At 39.9% G+C, this 10,160-nt stretch overlaps 1 non-coding gene across 1 annotated transcript; it reads right to left on the reverse strand.

Annotated features, from left to right (window-relative positions):
• Positions 1-471: 471 nt before the first annotated feature.
• Positions 472-544, reverse strand: TRNAT-UGU (transfer RNA threonine (anticodon UGU)). Its single transcript has one exon. It is a non-coding gene; the product is annotated as a tRNA-Thr (tRNA).
• Positions 545-10,160: the final 9,616 nt, after the last annotated feature.

Consider the following 10,160-nt stretch of genomic DNA (forward strand, 5'->3'; position numbering starts at 1 on the left):
ATTTCCTTAGAAAACCTATGTACGTAAGCTTAGTTCATGGGTAACAAGCTCTTTCGATCTCTACACGAAATTAGCTGAAACAATATTAATCACTACAGAACAGTCCTGCACATAGACGACGTTGACTTGCATGTCTGCCATGATAATTTCATTCAGCTGAGGGGACATTCATAGGAAACCAAAGGGTGATAAACTATTTCCAAGAAATGTGAATATCACTGAGAAAGATACTCTCTTTTTCCAAGTGTTAGATCTGAACGAGTATTGACTTCTGGATGAAAGAGTTGCAGTGTCTTTAAATTTCGTTCAGTTTTCATAATCATAACGCTTTCCTTCCCTCTCCGGTTGCACTTCAGGTTTTATTTCTGACGAAGAATTACTCAAAAATATGTGGACAATTTAACATTTTATCTTGAATCCCATGTAGTACAATGACATCTATTCAGGAAAATAATGTTGTTAAATATTATTTGCCCCCAGGGAGAATCGAACTCCCGACCCCTGGTTTACAAGACCAGTGCTCTAACCACTGAGCTATGGAGGCTTCTGCTTCGTCTCTACTTTTCTTAGTATATAAATATTACATAAATAGATATTTGCCTTCTCAAGGAATCCTAATTCCTACAAAACATTATGATTATTGTGATACTGTATTCTGGGCCTGAAAATAACGTCGTGGCAACTGTGCTGCAAGTTCTACGACGGCAAAGACTTGTCAACAAACGTCAGTCCAATGGAAACGCTGCAGGCAATCATTTATATTCATACTGAAATGATTTTTCTTAGATATCACAATAAACTTATAACAAACTAATCATATTTTGTTATTCGTGTTTTTGCTAGTGTGATAATAAACATACTGAGCTTCCTTTCTAATGAAAAACAATTACTTTTCTTTACGTCTCTACAGTGAAAATCTTATCATTATGTAACCCCAAATGCGCATTGCTAAAAATTGATAAGCATACGTTCATTCAAACAAGAGAAAGATGTGACATAATCGTATTGTTCAGGTCATTAGGGTAGATGTTTGCAGATATTTGGGACGGTACGGTATGACGACGTCACGGGAATAATTTGAAAACCCCGTCTAAAATATGTCAAGAAACGTTACCGTACAGAGTTGACACGACTTGCCGGTGCTTGGATCAGTTCCTGCAACAACCTAAAAGACAGCTTAAGCTAAAACTATAAGCGAAATTAAAAAACTAGGCTTGACATTTAGAGAAAACGAGACCTTATACACGCAGCTCTTTTCCTGTATACAATTAGATACAAATATCCACAATGGAAATAAGCTTACATGTTTTTTTTGTGTTATCCTCGGCATTTGTAATTGTTATTTCTATGTGTTCTTTTCATTATCTGCACTTCAAGTATATTGATTCAATGCTAAATAAAATTATTATCATATTATTATTATCCACTGACAGACTCTTGGTAGGGGACATGGGTGAATAAAACAAATTGAAAAGGGAAAGGCCATATTTACATACATATGCATGAACTCATGATACAGACTGATTAATGTAGACTTAACTACATTAAGTAAGTGTGTGTGTGTGTAAAACTAAATTGATGGAGAGAAAACACAGGACCTCATAAATGATTAGCCATATTCTTGCATCACGTGTTGTAATCGTGATCGACAGGTAGGCAATGTTTGCGCTAGCAGTTTGAACCACGCGAAAACCAAGGGAAAAAATGTGCAGTTGTGTGTGTGAACGCCTCTAATGATTTACTTTGAACTGCCGCGGTTCAAACCGGTAGTATGGACAGGCCTAACTTTAACGGATTGAACTTATGAACTAGATGGCCCGATTTATGGTATGTTGTGACCAAACGCACGTACACACACACATTCCTGACCAACAGACTGGGAAATTGTTTCATTAACATTTTTTGGAACCACGTGTTGGACTCGTGATTGACAGCTATCATCCTCCCGGATGAGAGCTCAGAGGTCATGTATGACCGAATCTCTGGGTAATGCCGTGACCAAGCAAAGGCACGCACGCACACAAACACGCATACATACAACTCCTTGCCCAACAGAGCGGAGAGTAACTCCATTCGTGTGTACACATTACGAACGCACACACACGCACATCTTGCTCTGTTCATGTGTGCATAGACACGCACGCACGCACGCACGCACAAACATCAGTTTTACTTAGAGACACTGCTGTCCAAGAATAGTCTTGAACGTGTCACAAGGCGTACTGATGGACTGCTGGGATAAGTCGTCTACAGCCACACGATTATGACCTTTTCAATAAAACTGACATGAAAATGGGTTAAACAGTGGTTAAGATACTTCCATTTCGAAATTGCCACTTTTATTAAACATACACCACAAAATGGTGGCGTGGTAATATCCCACAATGCACAAAAACACAGCGCATGCGCAGATATCATGGCTGCCAGGAGCTACTGTCAATACATCACATCCCTCCCTCCGTATTTAAAGATGAAAGCCCATGAGACGAAAAGAGAGACGTCTAACATCCTTGAAGGGCACTCAAACCTAAGTGTAACAATTCACAAAGTAAAACAAAACTACAATATTTTAGAAAATAAGTCATTTGTCTTCTGGCGATGAAATGATGGAGCTGCTACGCCGACATGCAACATAAATAACACCTGCGCTACTTCACAGTTGTGAGATCCATCACCATCATCATCAATTACGAGCAAGCCAGGTTGGGGGGGGGGGCGTTTGCTTCACACACACGCACCTACAGTTCCCCCAGTCTCTCCGAGGAGCGAGCTCCCATGCAGTCAGCCAGCCACCCTTCTCATTCCAGACAACTCTCGATGGGTTCCATCAACTTGCCCCTTCAGCCACGAGTTTTGTGGTCTTCCCCTTCGTCTCGTCCTCCATCGAGGGTTGTCTTATCTTGTGAAGATTGTGAATGGGATCAGTATCAGGGAATTGACATTCACGAATTATGCTGGTAACAGCCCTAGACTGAGTCTCACAGTACAATATTTAGTTTGATATAAAGTCGTTCCAACGATACCCTATCATTCTTCTAAGTCCCTTGGGTATACATCGAGACGTCCCTTCAACTCAGCATTCATGTTCCATAGCTGTGAGAGGAGTTATAAAATGTGCACATATATAGTTGGTGCATATATATATATATATTTTTAAGGATTCTGTCTGGTTCTATTCCCGTCCTTCCGCTTCGTGATACCTGGTGATTACGCCAAGAGACTACTTATGGCACTATACAAGGAATCACCTCATCTTGCTTACTTCGACCAGGACATCCAATGTCAACACGCCCACGACCTTACGGAGCTCCCCAGAACCTCGACTTCGGGAGCAGCTACTGAGTACCTCCCTCCTGACGACCACGTCGTAGACAACGGTTCCTGGTAGTCAACATCTTAAGATACCAGACCCGGTGCCTAGGGCTCAAAGACTAACGGCCCAACCGATATCCACCCCAGCAATAATTCACGACGCGTTTAACGATCTGTTGGCGAGACTTCTCCCACACAAACCCTCCACACCGCCACCTATGTGTCCCCCCAAGGGACAAGCCACGGCAGTGTCCCAATCCTTCTTGTTCAAAGACGACTTCAACAACAACGACAACGGGTGAACCCTCGACGCCATTCGAGAGAGTCACGCCACATGGGGACCTTCACGCTCCGGCAATTCACTTGAACAGTCATCCACTCACAAGGCACGTCCCTCTGGCGACGGCGAAGAATGGTGGCCAGAGCCCCAAAAGTACTTCAGTGGACATCATCAACCAAACATCCTAAAGGTCGTGGGGGGTGAAGCAGCCACGGGTCGTGCGGAGTCTGTCATGGCAGTAGCTGCTTGGCTCAGAACGTGGCTGACTACAAGGTTCATGAAAGGCAGTTCAATCTTCCTGTCTCTCTTGGCCAGGAAGAGTCACCTTGCCTGGCCTGGTCTGAATCTGGGGGCGACTCGGCACAACGACAGTATTAGGGGCAATGCCCTGCCTCCAGCCCCCGTGACGGCTCTTGGACACTGCTGAGGCCAGTTGTGCCTAAATTCAACCTAACATTATTCCGTTTACTTTAAAATGACCCTACACATATGGCAGAAACGTGACCTTAATGTGTATAGTAATGAAATGGTATAGTGTTAGTACTCACGTGTTTTCACGGCTATCCACTCATGTTGCCCCTGTCCTTCCATGTTTGTTTACCTCGTCAGGTCTTTTGGCCAGGTTTGTTTATGCGGTGACGGTCCGTCGGAAGATTCACGTGTTGATGAGTTTCGAATTTGCCTAATGTCGATATTTCACTGGTTCTATTAGCACGAATAATTCCAATCAATGTGTCTGTATTCAGGGAATTTCATGATTTTGTTTTCAAGAGATTGGTTTGAGAGAAAAAAAAAATCTACACTGGCGCTAGAATGAAGCAAGCATAGCACTAAGTAATGTCATGAAATTTCCCACCATCCAAATTTTCCAAACACTTGTGTTGCTCTAAACATTCAGTTCTGTGTTCCGTAGGAAAACCCAGTGATGTTAAAATCATTTTCAACGACAACATTTTGAAACATGGACTAATACGGCAATGGGAGGGATGGTTTCCATAAAAATAGAGAGGATCCAATGTTTTGAGAGATTCAAGTAATAGATCAGTAAGATTAAAATCGTGTAGAAGCTGCAATGCACTCTCAATATAAGTTCCAAGATACATTGGCCTGAAATTTACAAGATCTTGTTTCTCCATAGTGGCATATCGGTGCATATCTTAACGTTTATGACGAACTTTGAACGGACCCCAGTGACGATCCTCTTCCCGTCTCTCTCTCTCTCTCTCTAAATGGCTAAAATTTCCGTGGGTTTTGCAGTGGTAACACAATTAACATTACCCTAAAATTCTGTAATTTTTCTATATTGCTACCTTGATGGTGCTCAAATTACCCTGCATTTGGCAGCACTAACTTGGGACGCCACGTATGGTAACCACGTGGATAGGTTTCCATGGCCACTGACTCATAGGGTATTTTCCTTCCATCCGAGTGTCAAACAAACCCTCCTAACTGACGGGTGGCCAGTGGGGCCTCTTAGAGTTCAGAGGCCCCAATATTCACACAAACGAGCAGCATGTAGCACAATGCTGGGTTCCTGCAATTCAGCTCCTCTCATCACAATTGTTTGGTATTCACATTTGTTTTCCTTAGAACTAGCTATCGGCAATTCCACAAGCTCTGCAAACACAGGGTTTTAATTGCACGCCTAATCTTCGCAAAACACTCACTGAGATGGCTGCATATGCTAAGCAACATTGCACTAGAACGTTCTATCAGTGCTTCATCGCTACTGCTCGAAAGCTTCAAATCACTGCAATTTAATTTGTTCTTTGTAATAGTTCCTAACTTGCATTCCATTAAAAATGTAATAAGCAACTACTAAAGGCAAGTTTCGATCAGAACAATCTAAACTACAAATACTCTACGATTTGCATTAGCTGCAACTACTATAAATATGTTTTCATATAATGGTAATGTTTACCTGTGTCCATGGTGGTCCTGCAGTGCTAGTTTTGGGCACTAATTATTATAAAAAATAAAATAAAACATAGCTAGTAGGCTGTATGTGACGCATTCAGTATTTTTGCAATGTATTCCTAAACCAGGTCCTGTTTTATCTAAACAATGCGCCTCATGAATGCCGCAAATTTTGTAAACAATGTCAATGACTTCTAAAACATAATCATAATGCATCAGGTCAAGTGTGCCAGTATACAAGTTGTCGTGATATGCTGCTACTAATTAATTAAAAGTACATTAAAAAGTCAATGCAAGAACGAGATAAGAATATAATTCAGGACAACAGTAACTTAAATATAACTACAAACAAAAGACAAGAGGAATTCTAATAACTGATAACATGTGTAATTGCTGTTGTATAAATTTCTGAATAAAATATTCTTTACGTGACTATATACTTTTAGATTGTTTACATATTGTAGAACAAACAAAAAACAAAATATTCACTACAAGTATCTCTAAGAACAGGGGTTTAAGACCATTCCGTTCCACAAACGACAATATTTTTCGTTTCATTATAATTTTGCAGAGGGAGAGATGTTAAAGGAAGAGAAGGTAGTAAGGGGAAGATGGACAGAATATTTTAGGGAGTTGCTAAATGTGAAGGAGGATAGGGAGGGAAATATAGTTGCAGTGAGAAGTGCTAAGAAAATGACCGTGATGAGTGAGAAATAAGGAAGGATGAAGTGAAGGCAGTTGTTAAGATGATGAAAGCAGGTAAGGCACCTGGTCAGGATGGATGTCATGCAGAATTTCTAAAAAAGGAGGTACAGTGATGGTGGACTGGCTGGTGAGGTTATTTAATGTTTGCTGGAGAGAGGGTAGAGTGTCGGAGGACTGGAGGAGTGCCTGTATAGTTCCATTTTACAAGGGTAAAGGGGACAAGTGTGAGTGTAGTAGTTTCAGGGGGATTAACTTGTTAAGTGTAGTTGGAAAGGCTTATGGGAGGATCTTGATTGAGAGGATTAGGAGAGGAACAGAGGGAGTAATTGGTGAGGAACAGTGTGGATTTAGGACAGGTAGAGGTTGTGTAGATCAGATTTTTTGTGGTAAGACAGATATGTGAGAAAGCTATAGGAAAAGGTAAGGATGTTTTTTTTTGGGGCTTTTATGGATCTGGAAAAGGCTTATGACAGGGTAGACAGGAAGGCACTGTGGGAGGTTTTGCGGATATACGGGATAGGAGGAAAGCTTCTAGGAGCTGTCAAGAGTTTTTACGAGAGTAGTAGAGCATGCGTCAGGATTAGAAATGGAGAGAGTGAGTTGTTCGGGGTAAAGGTGGGACTTCGTCAGGGATGTGTTATGTCGCCCTGGCTGTTCAACTTATAAATGGATGGGGTAGTGCGAAAGGTAAATGCAAGGGTGGTGGGTCAGGGATTGGAGATGTTTAAAGAAAATTGAGAAAAGTGGGAGGTGAGTCAGCTGTTGTTTGCGGACGACACTGCGCTTGTAGCAGGATCAGGGGAGGGATTGAGGAAGTTGGTGACAGAGTTTGGGAGAGTGTGCGAAAGAAGAAAGTTGAAGATAAATGTGGGTAAAAGTAAGGTGATGAGATGTACAAGGGGTGAAAGTGGGAGTAGACTGGAAGTGAGCATTAAGGGAGAGCGACTGGAGGAAGTGGATAGTTTTAGATACTTGGGTGCAAATGTGGCAGGAAAGAGTGGAGTGAAGGTAGAATGCAGACTGAGAGAAGCGAATAAATGCCTTGGTGGATTAAAAAGTGTAATGAGGAATAGACATTTGGGAATGGATGCTAAGAGGAGATTGTATGAAGGAGTGATTGTGCCAACAGCACTGTATGGGGCAGAAACATGGAACATAAGAGAGGAAGAGAGAAGGAGTTTGAATTTGTTTGAGATGAGGTGTCTGAGAAGTATGATGGGGTTTTCTAGGCTGGATAGAGTGAGAAATGAGGAGGTGAGGAGGAGAACAGGGGTGGTAAGGGAGTTGGAAGATAGGGTTGATGAAAGAGTATTAGGATGGTTTGGAGACATGGAAAGAATGAGTGAAGAAAGACTAGTAAAAGAGGTATGGAAGGCAGATGTAAAGGGAGTGAACATGAGAGGGCGTCCTAGGATGAGATGGATGTATGGGGTGAGGGGGGCTTTGGGAAACATGGGAATGTCTGTTGAGGAAGGACGGAAGAGGACAGGAGACAGGGGTGAATGGAGAATTGTTGTATATGTTTGATGTTGTGATGCATGAGGTGGAATGGGTGGGGGAATGGGGGGTGAGGTAGTATGTGGGAGAAAAATTTGATGCAGCCCGAAGGGATTTCTCCCCGTCTTCTTTCCTGCATGGGGGGACGGAGAGGTGGGGTCGCCGATTTAATGAAGCGGCCTTGCTGTGGATGTGCTGTGTCTTACGACACTGCCTCTGACCCAGGGCAGTGGACAAGGTGCAGGGATGACCCGTCATCCAGGAGATGCCAAGATAAGAGGGACGGTGGAGGGTGGAGGTTGTGTATTTAGGGATGGAATGGGTGGGAATGGTTTAATGCCTTTTTCTTTTTGGCTACCTCCCTTGTAAGGGCGAAAAACCCTTAGTATATGTATGTATAATTTTGCAGGCCCATAATATTGATAATAACAATAATAATAATGATAGTATTAATAATAATAATAATAATGATAATAATAATAATAATGATAATAATAGTAATAATAATAATAATAATAATAACGACAACAATTTTTTTTATTTGGCATTGAATCAATATACATGAAGTGCAGATAATGAAAAGAACACATAGTTCGAAATAACAATTACAGTTGCCAAGTATAACACAAAAAAGCATGTAATAATAATAATGAACACATCATACAATTGAAATTAAGTTCTAACAAAGGTCTAATCGAAGAAAAACTTTGTTTCATATAATATGTCGGTGTTGTTTTTCTGAATTCAGTAAAAAACAGTTTACAAAATAAGAAGGTTATACTGTTTGGTGCTGCCTGTACGAGGACGTGTATTTACGTAACTTGAATTATATAATTATCAGTGATGTCGGTAGTCGATGCCTACCATGTCTCGTTTTATTTTATTTTCCCTTTTGTTGTTTCTATGATCTTTATATTATTTCTTTGTTGTTTAAGTATTGTTTATTATATGTGTTTCTTTTTCTAATTGCATTGATAAGGTTATTCTAATTAAAATGTATAAGTTTCACTTGTATATCCTTTCACTTTCCCTTTGCTTATTTTGTCGAAAACAATATCGCTTATTATTTTCATTGAAAGAGAATCTAGTACCATCATTTAGTTTCCGTGTTTGTTCTGTACATGAATTGTTGCTGGGTGGTAACGCAATTTTTTTCTTACTATTTGATTTGATATGTTCTTTTTAATTTTTGCTCTCAGACTCCTTTTCTCTATTTTTTCACCCTTCTCGTGTATTTTCCTCAGTTTTTTCTTCATTCCTATGTGATAGGTAGATAATAAATATTCCTGCATGTTGGCCATACAATCTCTTACGCACTTATTGTCCTCGTTTTATTTCTGGTGCCTCTACCACCATAATTTTTTACATGGTTCCTTATGTAGTTTATATTTGCTCTCATTATTTTGCTTCCCCATTTTAGCCACTTTACGGGCATGATGCGTTCCCACCAGTTATAGTTTCTAGTTCTCTATTATTTTAATCTATCTCCATTTTACAAATGTACATCATGCTTTTTCATATATGATGCTGGGTAATGTCAGTTTTTTCGGTGTATTTTCTCTATTTGTAATTCAATGTATGTCTTAGCTATTAATCGAAATGTTTGGTTAGCCAACTTGTCTACTTTCATCATATTTTCTAGTTTCTTGTAAGTATTTATCTATTACAGTGATTCTTGCATGTTCTCTGTTTTCTCTTAATGGTGCAAGTAATGACTGTTTTCTAGTTATTTATATTTAATCCATATTTGGTGATTAGAGTTTTCGTAAATGGTGGTTGGCTGATTCTAGTGCTCTCGAGTCCTGCAGCCATCACATGCGAAAATATGTTCACTTTCTTAAGATTATCTTCATAACTCGTTTGTCATCCCAATTCACGATCACTACTTAGATAATTGATTTGAATAAAATTGTGAATTATGCGAGTCCCTGCCTGATTTTCTGTACTGGGCCAAAAGAATGCACATTATTTGTGAACGATATAACATAATGTGTTACAAATGGAATATATATTTTCAGGTAGGTGAAATTTTGTAGTATAGAAAGTACTGTATATGTAAAGTCAAAGAAATGGTAATATGTGACCAACAAGATATATACACTTATATAAGTGTAGGGAACTTAAAATCTAACCTTTTGAAGAAGATACATAAATTAATTCAGCCATAACATCCCCATTATTGTTCTTTACCAAGCAGTTTTCTTGCATACACAAGTACACATGATCACGTTGCATTAGGATCACCCAGGCATAGTGGCGGCTGTACTTTGGGACGGGTCTTAACGTGAAGTAATTTGTGGTATAAATTGACAAGAACCCAGATGTATATTTTACGTGAAAATATATTTATAATTTTCTCAAGATAAAAGTGATATGTTTCGTTGTTTTATACATAATGTGATTCTCAAATTCATTAATACATTACACCCAAATAAATAAATGTTCTTAC

Source organism: Oratosquilla oratoria, chromosome 19 (genome assembly GCF_046742065.1).
Source record: "Oratosquilla oratoria isolate Oo_2021 chromosome 19, ASM4674206v1, whole genome shotgun sequence".
Lineage (NCBI taxonomy): Eukaryota > Metazoa > Arthropoda > Malacostraca > Stomatopoda > Squillidae > Oratosquilla > Oratosquilla oratoria.